At 44.0% G+C, this 19,940-nt stretch overlaps 1 pseudogene; it reads left to right on the plus strand.

Annotated features, from left to right (window-relative positions):
- Positions 1–3,571: 3,571 nt before the first annotated feature.
- On the plus strand, positions 3,572–11,200 carry LOC124982309 (tubulin alpha-1C chain-like; annotated as a pseudogene).
- Positions 11,201–19,940: the final 8,740 nt, after the last annotated feature.

Here is a 19,940-nt window from a genome sequence, read left to right on the forward strand (position 1 = left end):
TCTTCTGTCTCTTTGTTAATAATTCCAAGTGTTTTTAGTGAATTCTGGAAATTTCCAATTAGAATGTAAAATCAGTTTCTGCCTCTCCTTACTCTGTAATGTTTAGACTCATATAGATCTCTTTAAAGGTTAAAGTTTTAACTGTCTATCCAGGAATGTTTTCCCTCCAATAAATCCCAGCAGAGGGCAGCAAACCTAAATATGAATTCCAGCACTCAAGATGACTTTAAAACACAGAGGCTGGCTACTAGGGAGGCTGAGGCAGGAAGATCATAAGTTCTAGGTCAGCCTGGGCAATTTACTGAGACACTGTCTCAAAATAAAAAAAAATAAGAAGGGCATCATGAGGAACACGTATAATCCCAGCAACTCAGGAGACTGAGGCAGCTGTTCTTGAATTTAAATCCTATCAAGAACAGCTTCTGTAAGTTAGTGAAACCCTGTCTTAAAATAAAAAGTAAAAAGGGCAGGGGGAGTAGCTCAGTGGTATAAAACCCTGGGTTCAATTCCCAGTACTGGAAGGAAAAAAGCTCACACTCTTGCCTGGGGGCCTTTGTTCCAACTGCTGACTATTCTGGGAATATTTAACTTGTAAAGACAGGTTAGATATTCATGACTTCCAAGTCTTGGTTCAAATCTCACACATTAGCCAGGCGTGGTGGTGCATGCCTGTAGTCCCAGAGGATCAGGAGACTGAGGCAGGAGGATCTCAAGTTCAAATCTCACACATTAAAACTAACCCTGCATATACCTTGTTATACCTTCCCACTCCATCCCTACCTAGCATGCTCATTCTCCTTTGCTTTATTCTGTTTTCTATAGCATTCTCACTTTTTAACAAATTATATAAAATTTATGTATTGAGTTCACTGTGTCAAAAGAAAGAATTACAACAAATTTAGTTTAATGATCTTAATTGATTTGTGATTTTGTGATTAATTGGATTTTGTAATTCTACAATTAGGCAACATCTCATACTATAAAGTGTGCTGATGAGCTGAGAAGAGGATATTGGTTTTATACACAGAAAAGGGCTGAAGAAAGCAAAAACAAAAATGTGTTGGTCATTTTAGTTATTTTCATTGTAAAGACAGAATAGAAAAATAAGCCAGACATTTTGGCCTACACCTGTAATCAGAACTACTCTGGAGTCTGAAGCAGGAGGATCAAAAATTCAAGGTCAGTCTAAACAATTTTAGAGAGAGACCTTGTGTGAAAATAGAAAAGGGTTGTGGTGGGAGGGGTGGACTGGATTGGTTAATATGAGGTTTCAGGTTTTTTTTATTTTTTGTTTTGTTTTTTGTACCAGAGATTGAACCCAGGGATGTTCTACCACTAGCTATATCCTCAGCCCTTTTTATTTTTTATTTTGAGAGAGGGTCTTGCTAAGTTGCTCAGGGCCTCACTAAATTGCCAAGGTTGGCTTTGAATCCCCAATCCTCCTGCCTCAGCCTCCTGAGTACTGGGATTACAGGTATGCACCACTGCAGACTGCTAGGTTCCTTTTTTAAGAACCTAAAGCATCTGGAACTTCATTAGCATGTCCATTGATTGGTTTTATTTATTTGTTTGTTTGCTTGCTTTTTGCAGTACTGGAGATTTGAACCCAGGGCTTGGCATATGATAGGCAAGTACTATACCACTGAACTATATCCCCAGCCCTCATGCCCATTGAAACTGGTCAGTTTGGGAAATTTGGCTGTTATCTCTGTCCTGGTATCTCAGAAGACCAGATAACACATTAGTTTTGGTTTGGTAAGGTGTGACTTTAGAATAAGTGACTCTGTTTTGATGTTTTTTGTTTGTTTGTTTACTTTTTTTGGAGGGACTATGTGCATGTGTGTGGTATTAGAGATTGAACACAGGAGTGCTCTATCACTGAAGTACATCCCCAACTTTTTTATTTTTTATTTTGAGACTGTCTCACTAAGTTGCCCAGGTTGGCCTGGAACTCGTGATCCTGCCTCAGCCTCCTGATGACAATCATGCACTATGGCACCCTGCTCCTTGTTTACTTTTGTACTGGTCTTCTGGGACCTAGGGCAGGAGCTTAGTTCAAAACAATGGTCTCCAATAATTTTTATTTAACAATTGTTTGGCCAGATCCAGTGATGCATACCTGTAATCCCAGCTACTTAGGAGACTAAGGCAGGAGGATCATAAATTGGAGGCCAGCATTGGGCAACTTATGGAGATCCTGTCTCAAAAAATAAAAATGGGCTGGGATTGTAGTTCAGTGATAAGAGTGGCACTGGCTTTAGTTCACAGTACTGGAAAAAAATAAAAACAAAAAAACTATCCTTTCACCAGAAGGCCCTCTAGAATATAATCTCCAGTTGGTTTTGTTCACATATATATTCCCTAAGCATCTAGATAATGTGCTAGATATACTTATGGAACATATCTTAATTGAAAAACTACTAATTTAAGAATGCAATATTTAATAACAGATTAAGACACTAGTTATTCCAAATTCAGAATATTCTAGTACACAGTATGATGAATAAGCATTTGATAAGTGTATTGTAATTTGAAAGAAAGCTCCACAGGTATTTCCATAGGTGCCATTTGTTGTGAGCTGGCATGTACCTTGAGTTCTGTCTGCTGTGTATCCAAAACCCAATTTTGCCTTTACTTTGCCTTTCTTACTTCCCTGGGCAATTTCGTGAGATCCTGTTTCAAAAGATGAAAAGAGGGGCTCAAGTTGTAGCTCTAGTGGTAAGAGCGCTTGCCTAGCACGTGTGAGGCACTGGGTTCGACCCTCAGCACCACATAAAATAAAATAAAGGTACAAAAAATACCATAACATAAAAATTAAAAAAATAAAAAGAGCTGGGGATACGTAGCTCTGTGGTCCCTGGGTTCAAGTCCCAGTACCAAAAAACAAACCAACTCCAACAGGTTTATTTAAAGGGTAGGTAAGAAAATGAGTAAAGAAAGTCAAACACAAAGGTGAAAGTAGTTTTAGACCCGTTGGTGAGCATTAAGATCTAGAATAGGAAACAAGGCCTTCTCTGGAGATCCTTCAGCTGCGGAGAATGGGGTACCGGCGGCCAGGACAGAGCGTCGGTCGGGAAGGGAGGGACTCTGCGAGGTGGAACTGGCTGGCGTCTGCGCCTCCCCCGAGGGCAGGCCAGGCCAGGCCATGTAGGGAGCTGGACGACGAAGACTGATAGCGAGCCCAGAGCGCAGGGAATGGGGCGGAGCGGGTGGCGGGAAGGACTTCCCTCCTGGGCGCGGCCGCCCACCCCCTTTTACCTGGCTCTTCACCTCGCTAGGACTCTGTGCGCCTGACATCCCCGCACTTTCTAAAGGTAGCGCAGGACACCTCGCCTTCCTCTACCTGCCAATCGCCGTCCCATCCCCTTCCCGGTTCCACTTAGCCAATTCTCCGGCTTTGGATATCTTCTCTCCTTCCTGGATCCTTACGTAGAGTTTGGTTTGAACTTTTGAACCCACCAATCAGCGCTGCGCGCTTCTCCCCTTTCCGCTGGTCGGGGCGGCCGGGCTCCGAGGCGGGGCCGCAGAGGCGGGGGGCGGGGTCCGGAACCTGCCCTCCCCGACACGTGGTCAGAGGAGGGATATATATGGCCCATCCCCGCGAGTCCACCTCTTATTACTTCTCCCCCGGACTCCTTGGTAGTCTGTTAGTGGGAGCTCCTGGTCGTCGTCTCCTCGCCACCTCCCCGCGCCGCGCAGTCCTACAGCAACCCGTCATGGTGAGTGGGGGCCACCTGGCAATGGGGCGGGGAAGAGTTAGCGTCCGAAGCGACGACTGGACCCGCGGGCTGCACGTGGAACTGCCCCTGCGAGGGCTGCCGACGGCTTCGGCCGCCTCAGGTCAAATTGGCTTCCACCAGCCGGCCTGGAAAAGCCGAGTTCACCATTCTGACACCGCTTCGGGCTCGAAGATGCGTCCCGAAGACTATCCTTGGTGGAAATAGGAAGCCCTCGATCCTTGTAAAGGGCTTGTTCACCGGGCCCTGCCATCACTCAGGGAAGGGAAGGGCGCTTTCACATTGGTCCCCAAGGACTTGGAGACACCAGATTTTCCCCACATTTCCCCAGATGACCTCACCTTCACACTGCCGTAGACATCAGACTCGGAGCGTTCGGGCACAGACGGTGCCAGCACTTCCGGGCGCTCCCTCCACGCCCTGTGACTCGCTGCTGAGTCACCTGTGGCCGGCTTTGGAGAGTACTTCCAGTTGCACCAATCCACCTGGAGAAGGAGAACTCCTCCCTTGAGGGGAATAATTACTGTCGCGTTTGCCTAATCCTGCCTTCCTAGTGTTAATTTAGTGGAATGCTTACAGCTGAAGTTTTCTACTTAAACCGGCTTTCAGAAACAAGTCCGTAAAAGGATGTTTTCTTAGAAACTACAGAGTAGGGCTGGGGCTGCTGCTCAGCGGTAGAAAATTTGCCTAGCATTCTTAAGAATCTGGGTTCAATCCCCAGTAATGTGTGTGTGGGGGGAGGGAAACACACACACACACACACACACACACACACACACACACACACACACATATGAAACTGGGGCTGTGGGTGTAGATCACTGAATAACGCTTTCATGACACCCAGAGTTCGATCCCCAACACCGGGCGGGGTGGCGGGGAAGGAAAAAGATACATGAAATTGAACACAACTTGAGCATTTTCTAAATAACTTCTCGGAAGTATTTGAAAAAACTAAGAACACCTGTGACGGTATCAAAAGCTGCCTGTTTTTTTGGTTTTCTTGGTACTGGGGATTGTACCCAAAGGCGCTTTACTACAGAGCTACATCCCCAGGTTTGTTTCATCTTTTTTTTTTTTTTTTTTTTTTTGATAGCTCACTAAATTGCTAAGGACTGGGGTGTGGCTGGGTGGTAAATCGCCCTTGAGTTCCATTCAAAGTATCCATGTATTCAATGCTTGGAAACAGTATCCTTTAAAAAGCGGGAGGGGGATATAGTGAGTAGCTGACCAAAGAATCTTCAGAGACTAACCACGGTTGTCAAAAGTGTACCTAACTGTAAACTTGCTTTGGATGCTTTTCACCGAGAGAGACCACAAAGATAAGGTAAAAGTGATTCAGAAACCAATGGAATTGTTTTAAAGGGCTGGAGAGCAGAACAGCACACCTGTTTAGGCAAACTGATTAATACAAATGGTTTCTACAAGTGATGGTGGCTACTTACCCAGTTAATGCTAAACTAAGAGGCTCACCTGCAGCCTTACTTCAATCTCCCAGTAGCCCAGGAATAGTGGAAAGCAAGCAGTGGCCACCGACTTGCCTGCTAAGCTTCAAGAAAGCAATTTAAACCAGGAGCAGGGCCCACGCCCATAAGCCCAGCCGTTCAGGGGGCCTAGGCAGGAGGTTGTGAGCAACTTAGATACTATCTCAATAAATCTAATAAGGGCTGGGGATGTGACTCAGTGGTTGAGTACCTGGGCTGTGGGTTCAATCCCTGGTACCAAAAAAAAAAAAAAAAAAAAAAAAAAAAAAACAGCTTAAACTGGTGATCAATGAAAGAAAAATTAGGAGCCAGGGTTTTAATTAAGTGCTTTGATAGAATGAGTGGATATTCTTAGATACGTATTTCTTTGATTCTGTTTGGGAATCATCATGGACAGATATTCTGGTTTTCTTCAGCTTTGTGGGGGCTAGGGAGTTTCCAAAGTCCAGATAAAGATAAACATGATGCAATAGCAAATAGTCAGGATCTCTTTAGAACAAACAACTCCCAATTTTCCCTATAGCTCCTAGAACTAGGCAGGTAGATACAAATAATATAGAACTTGCTGATGTGGTCAGGAGAACTTCATTGTTTTATGGGAAGGTAGATGATAAATCAAGGGTTGTGAGTAATGGTTTTTTTTATTGGGTTATGAAACTAGGCCCTCTGAGAACATGGCTGGTGTTGAGTTTTATTTTTTAGTTACTAGTTACAGCTTTTAAAAACTTGAAATTTTACTATTCATGGAAAAATAATGGGAGATTATTTAGTGTCAAAATTTTGAAAGTTCTCTGATGGTCTCCAATTAAGCTAATCTGACTTGTGAGAAATATAATGAACAGGTCTGGGGATATATTCAGTTTGTAGAGTGCTTGCCTATCAAGCATAAGGCCCTGGGTTCAAGCCCCAGCACCACGGGGCGGGTGGAAGGGGAGGAGGAATATATATATGTATGTAAAATGAACACCTTTTTTGTTTTCCTCTTAAGTCTATGGTACAGATTCTATATCAATGCCTTATTTTACCAAGCAGGAATGAATTTAGTGACTTCTAAATATCCCATTTTCATCAGAAAAGGAAAACAAATGATCCCCACTATTCTTGAAACCAGATTTTTCAGTTCCAGAGATACATGTACATTCTGCTAGGAAAACTGTCAGTTTCTTAAAGCATATGCACTATAAGTCTTTGTAACCTTTTTTTGACTTTATTACACTCCCACCTCTCCAACCAAGATGGGCTGATGGTGAAGGAAAATGTTCTTTCTAAAGTTAGATTCTTACAAAGGGTAGAAAGGCATCCTCTGACCACTATTTTAAATACAGCTAGCTGCTGCTTATCTAGCATTTTCTCCATGAGTCATGGCTGGAGTTTGCTGGTTTTAAAGGAGAAAAAAATTTTTTGTTTTGTTGCACTGAAGATTAACCCAGGGGCATTCTACCACTGAACTATATAGCCTCAATTCTTTTATTTTTATTTTTTTGATTTGTTTTGAGACAGGGTCTCACTAAGTTGCCGGGCCTGGCCTTGAGTTTGTGATCCTATCTCAGCTTCTCCGGTTGCAGGGATTACTGGATTCTACCACAAGGCCTAACCAGAAGTTTTTGCCTTTTATTTTTTGCAGTGCTGGGGATGGAACTTGGCGAACTTGGCGTCACGCATGCTATGCAAGCTCTCTGCCACTGAGCTACTACTTCCCCAGCACAAGTTTCTTGACTTTTAAATAATAGGATTAACAGGGACTAGGATGAGCTCCTGTGTTTAAATCACACAAAGAATATATTAGCCCTGGAAGGGGGAATTTTGCATTGCTCTAAGGAATCAGACATATTTCCCAGGAGCTGGGGAAAATTGTATTGCTAATTAAGCAGTCTGTCATTTTAAAATTAAATCTGACCTTGATCTATAGTGACTATAAAGCAAGGGTCCAGTTTCATCTAGTTTATTATCTGGTCTTCCAATGTGTTTTCTCTGAATTACATCTTCAGTAAAGATTCTGCTTGTGAACTCGTCCCTGAGCAGGAGTAGCCTCCAAAATGTCTTTGAAGGTTAATTAGTCATTAGGTGTGAACTATTCCCAAGTTTTCATCTGATGTGTCATATTCTGACATTTTCCTTTCATCCTCCCACAGCGTGAGTGCATCTCCATCCACGTTGGCCAGGCTGGTGTCCAGATTGGAAATGCCTGCTGGGAGCTCTACTGCCTGGAACATGGCATCCAGCCTGATGGCCAGATGCCAAGTGACAAGACCATCGGGGGAGGAGATGACTCCTTCAACACCTTCTTCAGTGAGACAGGCGCTGGCAAGCATGTGCCCAGGGCAGTGTTTGTAGACCTGGAACCACGGTCATTGGTGAGTTGACTGGGTCTGTCTTGAGGTCACATATACATTTTCTCTCCCACCAGAGTTGAGCAGACTTATGCAGATTATTAATGATGGGTGGCTGGTTTCCCTTTTCTTTTCCAGATGAAGTTCGCACTGGGACCCTACCGTCAGCTCTTCCACCCTGAGCAGCTCATCACAGGCAAGGAAGATGCTGCCAATAACTATGCCCGAGGCCACTACACCATTGGCAAGGAGATCATTGACCTTGTCTTGGACCGAATTCGCAAACTGGTAAATAGAGCTGTAAAGTGGGATGGATGGCAGTTTTCTTTTGCAGTTTATTTGCAACTAAAATGAGATTTGGTCTGCTTACTAAGTTAACTGGGCTTCTTAACTGTATAGTCCTGGGTCATGGGAGGCAGGAGCAAATAATCTTTTGCCTCTGGATTCTATGTGTTTTATGAAGCAGATTTGGGGCTGTTGGTGATCATGCAGTAAGGACAATTTACCTGGTGTCAGGGTGAGAATCAGGGAGCCTTAACATTTCACTAACAAAACAATTAAGCTTCCTTGCTTCAAGCTGAGACATACCCATTTTTAGGTCATCTTAGTCACAATGTGTAGGTGGCTGACTCCTACATATAATGAATTGATTGTTCCTGCAATCCAAGCTACTTGGGAGACTGAAGGATTGCAAATTTATAGCCAGCCTTGGCAACTTAAACTCTGTCCCAAAATTAATAAGGGCTGGGGATGTAGATCAGTAGTAGAGCACCTCTGAGTTTAATTCCCACCCAGTACCCCACGCCCCCCCTCAAAAAAAATCTGGGCTTGTCCCTATATTAATGAAAGTTCAGGAATTGAGGGTGTAGTTCAGTGGTAGAGCACTTTCCTGGCATGCAGGTGAGTCTGGGTTCAATCCTCAGCACTGGCATGGTATGAGGTAAGGCTGGGGAACTCAGAATAGAAGAAGCCAGTGTAGCATTGTCTAGAAACAGCAAAGGAAACCTCCCAAAAGAAAGTTAAAAGTGGAGTTGGGAGCTTCCTTATAACAGAAGCAAGAATCAGTCATTGAAACTTTGAAGTTTTAAGATGTGAACACAGAAAAGTAATACCCTGGCTTTTCTCCTAGATCTCAGCTGGCTCTGTGGCAGGAAAGTCTTAAGCCACTTTATTTGTATTAGGAAAGTTGTTAAGTGTGTTGTTTAGATGATTTTAATTAAGAGCCTGGCAATCAGATGACTCCTTGCTCCTTAGGCACATGGGCAGCTTGTAAGTAATTAACCAAAAATCAAGCATTGAAAGCTTGGGTAGAGTAGCTTATCAGGAAAATCACATTATATTAAACTCAGCCACAACTGCTCTGCTCTAAAAAGAATGGCCTTGCACCACCATTTATGGCTTCATACTTTTCTCAGATGTTTATCATAGGCTTTGCAGCAAAATTGGGTTAATGGTTCCTATGCTTGCAAATCAAGCTTCAGTTTAAGCACGGTCTGCAAATCAGGAATGATCTGCCTTAAGGGACAAATAAATCTAGTAAAAGCCATTTAGGGTTCTGAGGTGATGTTTACTTTCAGAACAATTGCATTTGTCCTTTGTTATTCTATGTCCGTAGGATGCTTAATGGATATAATCAGTAGACTAAGATCTCCACCCATACATTGATTTCATGTAGTTACTCAGAGTATGGATCCACAAGATAAGTGAACTGAGGGATCAGTAAATAATGTCAACATATCTTTGACAATCTTTCTTAAAGGTGCTCAAAGATATGTTTGAAAGGTCAAAATTGTCCTTTCATTAGCAGTTTGCTAGTCAGGATATCCCATATAAGTGGGAAAACATCAGTGATCTGGGATCTCAATGAATTTGGTTGTGGTCACATAATGAGGAACTGGTGAAGCCAGGTCCACACTCAGCCTGATTCTAGCACCAAAGCATTGGAACTTGACTATTCAGTTGTATTTCAACTCAAAAAGCAACTGCCAGGTCTGTGAGAGATCATCATGTTTGTCTGGTAGTCCCAGGCCTGTGATGACTCTCCAACTTAAAAGTTACCCATGCTCTGTGGCCATAAGAGCTGCCCTCCTGATACTAACACTTGGACCTGTGTTCATCTCAAAGCTTGTGATTCCTCCTCAGGAAATGAAATTGCATTATTCCCCCAATCCCAGTTCTTTATTTTGAGACAGGGTCTCAGCTAAGTTGCTGAGGCTGACCTTAAACTTGAGATCCGCCTGCCTTTTAAGCAGATTTTCCCCTCAGTTTTAAAATCCTTGTTAGTAAGCTGGGTGTGGTGGTACATACCTGTAATCCTATGGCTCAGGAGGCTGAGGCAAGAGGATCACAAGTTCAAAGCCAGCCTCAGCAATTTGGGCCCTAGGCAACTTAGTGAGACCCTGTCTCAAAACATAAAAAGGGTTGGGGATGTGGCCAAGCGGTTGGCCCTAGGGTTCAATCCCCAGTACCAAAAAAGTAACAGAATCTCTGTTAGCCTAATCATAGATTCATAGAAGATAGAAGTTCAGATGTCTATTGATGATAACATTAACTTTTTGTTTTTCCTTTTGCAGGCTGACCAGTGCACAGGTCTTCAGGGCTTCTTGGTTTTCCACAGCTTTGGTGGGGGAACTGGTTCTGGGTTCACCTCCCTGCTGATGGAACGGCTCTCTGTTGATTACGGCAAGAAGTCCAAGCTGGAGTTCTCCATTTACCCAGCCCCCCAGGTTTCCACAGCTGTAGTTGAGCCCTACAACTCCATCCTCACCACCCACACTACCCTGGAGCACTCTGATTGTGCCTTCATGGTAGACAATGAGGCCATCTATGACATCTGTCGCAGAAACCTTGACATTGAGCGCCCAACCTACACTAACCTTAACCGCCTTATTAGCCAGATTGTGTCTTCTATCACTGCTTCCCTCAGATTTGATGGAGCCCTGAATGTTGACCTGACAGAATTCCAGACCAACCTGGTGCCCTATCCCCGTATCCACTTCCCTCTGGCCACATATGCCCCTGTCATTTCTGCTGAGAAAGCCTACCATGAACAGCTTACTGTAGCAGAGATCACCAATGCTTGCTTTGAGCCAGCCAACCAGATGGTAAAATGTGATCCCCGCCATGGTAAATACATGGCTTGCTGCCTGTTGTACCGTGGCGATGTGGTCCCCAAAGATGTCAATGCTGCCATTGCCACCATCAAGACCAAGCGTACTATCCAGTTTGTGGATTGGTGCCCCACTGGCTTCAAGGTTGGCATTAACTACCAGCCTCCCACTGTGGTGCCTGGTGGAGACCTGGCCAAGGTTCAGCGTGCTGTATGCATGTTGAGTAACACCACAGCCGTTGCTGAGGCCTGGGCTCGCCTGGATCACAAATTTGACCTGATGTATGCCAAGCGTGCCTTTGTTCACTGGTACGTGGGTGAGGGGATGGAGGAAGGAGAGTTTTCTGAGGCCCGTGAGGACATGGCTGCCCTAGAGAAAGATTATGAGGAGGTTGGAGCAGATAGTGCTGAGGGAGAGGATGAGGGTGAAGAGTATTAACCTTGCTGCTGCAATTTCACACTCCGTTATCTTGGATTTGTCTTATTTCTGTGTTTTAGCCCTGAACTATCAATAAAAGCATTTCCATTTTAAATGTCAAACTGGCCTCTCAATCTCAGTGAATTTTTGACCCACTTAAGACCAATTGAGGCTAGCAGATAAGCTTACCTGATGAGTTGACCAATATTGCAGGTACCTACTGTATACAATTTAGACCTGAATTGATGAGGGGTGATAAAATTTTATATTGTGTTGGTGCCTCTTAAACTAGAATGTAACGTGACTTTGAATCACCTATAGATATTAATATACAGACTAATTCTGTAGAATTGAGTTGGGGCTTGAGAATACTATATTAGTTGTGAGGACTTGCCATGTTAATTTGTTTTATACTTAATCAAAACCTGCAGTAGCACATATTGAATTAAAGGAGTTATTTGTTGGTGTAAGAAGATCTGAGACAAAATTACAATTGTCACAAGTTGATGTGACTCTGATCTCAGAAAAGATTGGAGAGAGAGGGTTCCTTAATTTGGACCCTCTACCAAGCACCTTTTGGAAGCAGTGTGGTACTCGAGGTCAGGGGGATAAAAGCACATTAATGTGGGTGACTGGGGAGCTTGGAGATGGGCATTCATGTGTCCATGGTCTGCAAATTTTGAACTGACAATGACTGAAAAGCCAGGCCTTGTGCAGAAGAAGCCAAGTTTAATGCTTGAGTGCTTCCTGAGTGGAAATACCTAAAAATAGTGGCTGAAGATGGGTGGGGCGTACAAAGTTGCAGACATTCTCACCTTTGCTCCATAACTTCCCCTGTTCTGATGGTACCTAGCTTCCAACTCTTTACCACTGGTGTTTTGTACCCCTTAACCACTGCTCACTTAAGCCCACTTCTGAGGAGCACATCTAAAAGTTGTGCATCAGCCGGGTGTGGTGGTGCATGCCTGTAATTCCAGTGGCTTGGGAGTCTGAGGCATGAGGATTGCAAGTTTGAGGACAGCCTCAGGAACTTAGTAAGACCCTATCCTAAAAATAAAAACGACCGGGGATGTGGCTCAGTGGTTAAGTGCCCCTGGATTCAATTTCTCCAGTACAAAAAAGTAAAATGAGTGTGATACTTGTGAGCATAGCATGACACACCTTCAGTCCCAGATAATCTATGTGCTGAGGAAAGTTTTAGAACATTCTTAAGAGCATTTATGGGTTTATGCCCCATCCCTAAGCACAAATTGACCTATTGCTACTTATCAGATGGGCCATATTTCCTTCTGCAGCCTGAGCAGAGAGGAGCTAGAATGAAAATAAACCTTGGCAAGGCGGGCCAGCGGGGTTCCCAGAGACCTCCCAGCCCAGGATATCTGGGTGCCACAGTGCAAGTACTGTAGGAAGTGGCACCTACATAAGAAAAGGAGCAGATAAATTGCTTCAACCAGCGTGACACCCCACCATATCGCAGAGATTCATTGTCTGAACCAGTGTTTCCCAAGCAGTGTGCCCTGAGGATGGGATTAAGGGGTGCCTACATATGATCCCTTCAACCTTCAGAATGTCATGGTGGAGCCTGGAGTGCTAGGAGCCCTCTGACTAGGAGCAACCCCCTCTAATTACCTCAGTAAACCTTACAGGTGAATTGTTTTATACATGTGCCAAGATGTGAAGAGTTGGAAAGCTTTCAACAGCCACAGCAGCATAAGGTGAAAGAAGGTGAGAGAAGAGTTTAGCTGAGAAAAAATGTTACAGTAGAACAGAGCCTGGGGAATTGGAAGAGCAAAGTGCCATGGTTGGGGAGGGATCTGTCCTTGTACTGATGATTTCGCCTTTCCTGTGTGGGTGGAAGAGTGAATAGAAGTTAGCCTGCAGCAAGAACAGATATACCCCAAGGTCTAGGTCACTGCTTTGTGGCTGACAATCATCTGGTCTGCCCTTGAGCACAAATGGAAAGTCTGAACTCAAAACTGCAGCGATGCTGATGCCTGATGGGAATAAATGGACACAGCCTAAGAGGGTACAGGCTCTTGAGGTCGGCTGTGGCCCCAGATTCTGGCTATCCAGACAGAGGGCATAGACTGCCCTTACCTGACCTACCAGAGGAGCCAGTTGCTTCCATCACATGGCAGCTGCCAGTCACTTGAGGGGCAAGTGGACCTGGGTGGAGTTGCTCTGACCCTAGGCTGGGGAGAAACAGAATGACTTGGAGGGACTGGAATGCCTGCCTATGGTCTGCAGTGTTTGAGAAGCAAACACAGGTGGCAAATGCCTGTGCACCAGCAAAAGCCTTCAGGCCAGAGAACGGCTTTGGTGCAGTAGAGTTTAAAAGTGCAGCCTGTAGTGGCACACATCTGTAGTCCCAGTGACTTGGGAAGCTGAGGCAAGAGGATTGCAAGTTCAAGGTAACCTCAGTGACTAAGACCCTCAAAATAAAGGGCTGGGGATTTAGCTCAGTGGTAGAGCATTTGCCTGACATGAGTGAAGCTCTGAATTCAATCCCCAGTACTGCAAAAAAGAAAGTTAAAATTTAGCTGGAAGAGAGTTCTGTCTTCAGTCCTCCAACTTCTAGAAGGTTGTGTGGCTGACCTGAGTGGGGTTGTAGGGAGGAGGGGTACATTTATAGCTTCAATGTTTTTGTTTTTGCAGTACTGGGGATTGAACCCAGTTGAGCTACATCCCCAACCCTTTTTATTTATTTTGAGACAGGGCCTCACTGAATTGCTGAGGCTGCCTCAGATCCTCCTGACTCAACCTCCTAAATCTGTGGGATTTCAGGTGTGCACCACTGTCCCTGGCCAACTTCAGTGTTTTATAATCACAGTGCTCTTCACCCAGGGAGGTGATGTTATTATACCTTTTGCCAAAGCTCAAAGAGATTAAATATCTAGCCTAAGGCTACAGAGCAAGTAGAATTTGACCACAGAATTCTGACTCTAAATCAGACTCTGGGTAGCAGCAGGGGAAGTCATCTCCACATTTGGCAGCCTTTCCAGGCCATGGGCATGAGGCCCACAGAGGCCAGGCCCCCACCTGGAGCACTGGATGGAGTTACAGTCACCAAAAGGAGATCTCATTATGTTATTATTGTCAAGACACCTCCCAGGAGTCCTAGATGGCAGCAGGCAGATCAAAGTGGCAAAGCCAGCTGGTTCCCACTGTCTAGCCTAAAGCTTCCCTCGTGAAGCCATTTTGTTCAGGTTTCCTAATTCTCTGTGCATCAGTTCTCAGATCATGGGGTGATACCATGTCCTAGCTGCTGCTACTTACCTGGACTCCTGCTGACAAGATTCCAGGCAACAAGCAGCAAGACAGCTCACACCTGCAGTGTTGTTCCCTGAAGCCCTGGGACCAGGATGACCAGTACCTGTCATTTGAGGCCACAATATGAAGCTGGCAAAGATGACCCAGGCAGAGGGCTCCTGGGTAGCTGTCCAGGGGACATGGCGGCAGAAGCTGAAGGGAAGACAACCCTATGTGTCAGGGTGGTGGGAGTGGACATTGGCTTTCAACCCCTGGAGAAGTTCTCCTTTTTTAATTTTATTTTTTAGATGTTGATAGACCTTTATATTATTCATTTATTTTTATATGGTGCTAAAGATCGAACCCAGTGCCTCACACATGCTAGGTAAGCGCTCTACCACCGAGCCACAACCCCAGCCTGAGAAGTTCTCTTTTATTGACATCTTATTATCCTGTCACTGCCCCCATTCATTCCAAGAGCCTAGTGTCTCTGAGTTTATCAACCCTATGCAGGTTTTGGGAAAATGTCTTTCTCTAACATCCCTAAGTCTGCAGCCAAAAGGAAATATTCAGAATCAACAAACAGAATTGGACATGTCTGTCATAATAGAGAATATGCATTTTTAAAATATTTGTCTCACCAGAAATTTTTTGTTGTGGTGGTATGTTGCTGCTGAGATCCAACTTAGGTCCTCACACATGGTAGGCAAGAGCACTACTACTGAGCCACACCCACAGCCCCAAAAGATTTCCTTTTTTCTTTTTTTTGGTGGGGGTACTGGGGATTGAACTCAGGGGCACTCAACCACTGAGTCATGTTCCCCAACCCTATTTTGTATTTTATTTAGAGACAGACAAACTCTCACTAGGTTGCTGAAGCTGGCTTTGAACTCAAGATCCTCCTGCCTCAGCCTCCAGAGCCACTGGGATTACAGGCATGTGCCACCTCAATGATTTCTTTTTCTCTTTTTAAAATTAGGACAGGCCAGACACTGTGGCCCATGCCTATAATCCCAGCAACTCGAGAGGCTAAGACAAGAGGATTACAAGTCCCAGGCTAACCTCAGCAATTTAGTGAGACCCTGTCTCAAAATTAAAAGGGCTGGAGATAGGTCTCAATAGTAAAGTACCCTGGGTTCAATCCCCATATCAAGTAATAATAGTAAATAAATAAATTAAGGACAGACCATGAAGAGAATATAAAGGTTTCCTAATTACACAAAAGTTTTGTCTACATTCACAAATCAATTTGAGTCATGGAAGGGGAGTGGGTACAAATATAATCTCACTGCTGTCACCCTGGGCCCCCCTCCCTATGCTCATCTGTTCTTATCAAATATCTCATTGGGCTCACAAATGTCTAGTGAACACAAATTTTACCATTCTAACAATCATTTCCAGTTCTTTCATTCATTCATTCATTCATTCATTCATTCATTCAATGTTGTTGAAGCACTTATTTGGTGCAAGTCAATCTTTTTGTCCCCCTTAGATTGCACAGATTACACATGCACAAACCTAATTCAAGACAATATATGCCACATGTCACAGAAGAGACTGTCACATGCAGCAACCACTATTGCATATCTACCCCAAAACCATTCTTTCAGGCTCATTGTTGCAACTGCCAAAATGACTGGGTTCTCTTCAGGTGTTAGGCACTCAGTGAATCAGAGGGGGCTTGGCCTCCCCACCACCAGAGTGAATCTATGTCCAAACTAACCAAGGCAATTCTAGGCTCTTGCCAGGGATTGGTTAAGGAACCAGCAAGTGATGAGTGATGTAATTATGGAAATGAAAGGTGAGGTAATGTCTGCTGGTTGAGGAATAGAAGGAAGGTATTCTTGGGAAATTTTCCTTGCTCTTAAAAAGGAATGCAGAGAAAGGCTTTTCTCTCTTGCAACCATCTTTACATTATTGTGGGAGTATATGATGCTGGTACAGGATGCGTCAAGTTGCTGCAGTGCAGCCATCTTATAACCACAAGGGAACAAATATGAGAACAAAAGCTAACAACTTGAGCATGGCAGAGCAGAAAGATGGGTCCATGATAGGGTGCTGAGTCCTTGAATTAAATAGTCCTGATATTGCTTTGCCTCTGGATTTTTGTTTGTTTTTGTTTTAGGAGATTAGAACACTGTGAGTGAGTTGGCCTTTTTTTTTTTTTTTTTTTCCTTTTTCTTTTGTTCTTTTTGGTACTGGAAATACTCAGGGATTTGTGCATGCTAGGCAAGTGCTCTGAGCTACATCTCTAGCACTTGAGTTGGCTCTTCTATTGTTTACTGCCAAAAATATTCTAACTACCATAAAGGTTTTATGCAATCTTTCATAGGAAATTTTAGTAAAATAATAATAAAAAGACTAAATTCCTTTTACTTTGAAATAAGGTTTTACTTTAGTCAGGCTGATCTCTCAAATCTTTGGGCTCAAAGGGATCCTTCCACCTCAGACTCCCTGGGATAGGGCTGTGCACCAGGCACCTGGCTGATGGCCCTTTAATTTAATTTAAATAATTTTTTTTCATAGTACTGGAGATTGAACCAAGGGCCTCCTGCATGCTGGATGAGGACTCACCACTGAGCTACAGTCCCCCTCCTTTTTAATTTTATTTTGAATAGGGTATTGCTAAGTTGCTGAGGCTGGCCTTAAACTTGAATCCTCCTGCCTCAGCCTCCCCAGTAGCTGTGATTACAGTTGTGAGCCACCGTACTTAGATTTAAGGCTCCTTAAAATGTGTGTAACTCCTCTTCCAGAGAAAACATTGCCTTGAAAGAGTAAAGATTCCATTTTAGCTGTCTTCCTTTTAGTCTTTCCAGGAGTTCTGGTCAAATTTAAACCAGAAATCAAAAGAATATTTGCAAAATATATGCCACTGTCTTCCTTTTTATAGAAAACTATAAATGGGGACTTGGTTTATTCATGGAGGTATAGAAGAGCAAGGAGACTGGCTCAGAATCATCACCCCCACCCCAAAGCCTGACTCCAAGAGTGAGTCTGACCCTAGGGCCACATCTTCTGGCAACTCCCACATTATTTTAGACTAAGGATTATTGAGCTGCCCTTGTAAACAAAGGGCAGTGACAAAAACAGGTTAAAGATCTTGAGGTGAAGTCATCCTGGATTACCTGGGTAGGCCCTAAATCCATGATCCTTGTCTTTATAAGAGGCAAAAGAGAAGGCATAGAAGCAGAAGACCACATGAAGTCAGAGGCAGAGATCAGAGTGGGCCACAAGCCAAGGAATGCCATGAGCTCCCAGAAACTGAGAGAGGCAAGGACAGATTCTTCTCCCTTGTAGCTTTCAGGACCATGGCTCTGCCATACCTTGATTTTGGACTTCTGGATTTCACAACTGTGATAAAATAAAATTGTCTGTTTTTTGTTTTGTTTTGGTGCATGGGATTGAACCCAAGGGTACTTAACCACTGAACCACATTCCTAGCCCTTTTTTTTTTTTTTTTTTTGAGACAGGGTCTCTCTAAGTTGCTGAGGGCCTCACCAGGTTGCCGAGGCTGGCTTTGAACTTGTCATCATCCTCCTGCCTCAGCCTCTCGAGCCACTGGGATTATAGATGTGTACCACTGCACCCAGCTGGCAGTTTTAAGTCACCATATTTGTGGTAATTTGTTATGACGATGCCAGGAAACCACCTAGCACAGTGGCACACACTGGTAATCCCAAAGGCTCCAGAGGTTGGGGCAGGAGTATCCCTTAAGCTTAGGAGTTTAGAGCCAGCATGGGTAACATAATGATATCCTGTCCCTAAAAAGAAAAAAAAAAAAAGGAAAAAAAAAGGTCATTACCTTGATTTATCAAGGCTTCAAGCTCTGACTCCTACTAACTCCTTCCCACCCCACCCCTCCAACCTTGCCCACTGTCTGTCATCACCCTCTCAGGCCTCGCTGACATTCCTCTACTTCCTAGACTTGCCAAGCACAGCCCAGCCTCATCCTGTGCTCTTGATTCGTCTCTCTGCCCAGGTGATAACCAAATACAATTTGTGATCTTCGAATCCTAGATTGGAGAAAATAGCTGTGAAAACTGTTGGAGGAATTTGAATGTGGCCTATTTATTAGCTGACACTTACATTGATGTTAAATATCTTAAATGGGCTAATAATATTGTGATTATGTCATGCTGTCTGACACTTTCAATGGAATTGGGGCAAAATTTGACAATTGGCAAATCTGAGAGGAGGACTCATTGGGGTTTGTGGTAGTATTCCTTCAACTTTTCTCTGGGTTTCATGAAAATTTAAATAAAAATTATAATCCAGAAATACTTAAATCGTCAGCATTAGAAATCAAAGGGTTTTTTTGAAATGCAGATTATAGAGATTCAGAAGATCTGGAACCTGCTTTTTAACAGCCCACAGGGATTCTGAGTCAGGTCCCACGCCATTCTTAAAGAAGGGTTGCTTAGCATTCTGCAGTGGAATGTAGTCCATTCTCTTCTCCAGCAGAAGAGTCTCTGGCTAGAAAGGTCAGGCGGGCAGTGGAGATGTGGTTTCATGGTAAGGACAGGACTGGAAGTTGTGGGCATAGCAGATGATGGCTGAGGTCCAGGACAGTTTTTGCCCTCCTGCCCTGGCTTTGCCTTCTGAGGGAACACAGGAGGCTCCTAGAGCCCAGGGGAAGAATGCAATTACACTTCCGAACATCTAATACTAGTACTGCTCTGACTCCTTTTTATGCCTCCTTGGATAATTCTCATCTGTAAAAAGGGTAATGCAATAAATAACTGTAAGGCAATCCCCAAATTAAAAACGTTCTAGCATCCTTTAGTCTTACACTCCACTAGGATAGAAGCGTTCAGATGACAGATACGTTGTTCTGGCTTCTGACCAGCAGGTGGCAGCAACACATCTCTTTATCTTGCTCACCACCACCAAGAGAGATTTCAGGCGGTTCACATATGCACCGCAACACAAGAAGCAAGTAAGACTTGATCGCTGCCCTCAAAGATCATATTGCTATGGAATGGAAAGTCAGACGTATAAATCAATAACTAGTTCACTAAGTTGTGTGATTTTGAGCAAGTTACTTAACCTTCCTGTGCCTCAGTTTCTTCCCATTTTATTCTGTAAAATGGGACTAGCAATAGTATCTATATGATAGAGGTATTGTGAGGATTGGAAGTAATAAATGTGTTAAACGCTTATCATGGTATTTGGCATCTAGGAAACTTAGTTGTTACTAAATTATTCAATAAGAGAAAGGATGAAATGGAAAAAGTGCCTAGGGTGCTCCCTAACTGGGAGGGGTAATGCCCCAAAATGGAAAGGATTCCACTTGAGTGAAGCTACTCTGTCAGTGTGGACCCTGCACATGACTAGGCTGGAGAATCCATGCTGAAAAGTGGGGAGCTGGATCCTTTCCGGCCAAGGTTCCACTTGGCTCCCAGGGCCCAGCAGGGCTGTCCAGAGCTTGATCTCCTAGAAATGAACACTGTGTAATTCCAGATAAGCGCCTTCATTCCTCTGAGCCTCAGGTCCTACCTAAGTGGTGGGGAAAAGTGACCATGGGAATCAAGGAGCAGGGCTGAAATCCTCATCTGGGACATACACACACACACACACACACACACACACACACTGCCAGGGATCGCACCCAAT

The sequence above is a fragment of the Sciurus carolinensis genome, chromosome 4 (genome assembly GCF_902686445.1).
Source record: "Sciurus carolinensis chromosome 4, mSciCar1.2, whole genome shotgun sequence".
Classification (NCBI taxonomy): Eukaryota; Metazoa; Chordata; class Mammalia; order Rodentia; family Sciuridae; genus Sciurus; species Sciurus carolinensis.